The sequence below is a fragment of the Apaloderma vittatum genome, unplaced genomic scaffold (genome assembly GCF_000703405.1).
Source record: "Apaloderma vittatum isolate BGI_N311 unplaced genomic scaffold, ASM70340v1 scaffold25745, whole genome shotgun sequence".
NCBI classification, from domain to species: Eukaryota; Metazoa; Chordata; class Aves; order Trogoniformes; family Trogonidae; genus Apaloderma; species Apaloderma vittatum.
Window position 1 is genome coordinate 8,080 of NW_009715790.1, and position 297 is coordinate 8,376.

Consider the following 297-nt stretch of genomic DNA (forward strand, 5'->3'; position numbering starts at 1 on the left):
GCGGGTGGGAGCCATGGGTGGGCGTTGGGAGGGGATGCTCAGCACGGTGTGTCCCGGCTGTAGGGCACGGAGCCCGGCAGTGCGACCCTGGCTCGGATCACAGGTGCTTCCACCCTAGAGAGACACCCAGAGAGGTTCAGGAAGACGAAGGGAGGATATTCCCTGCCCAACACCCCGAGGGAGCTCCCTCCACGTCCCTGCCCAGGCTCCCCCGGAGCTCGCAGAAGCTTTAGGGCAAAGGACTCAGCTTTCTCACAGCACTGGCTTGATGCTCGCCCCCCCCCCCCTCCCTTTCTA

At 65.0% G+C, this 297-nt stretch overlaps 1 protein-coding gene across 1 annotated transcript in view; it reads right to left on the reverse strand.

Annotated features, from left to right (window-relative positions):
* Positions 1–297, reverse strand: part of LOC104273849 (oxysterol-binding protein 2-like) — a gene marked incomplete at both ends in the record, with an annotated part of 8,212 nt that overhangs the window by 7,565 nt on the left and 350 nt on the right.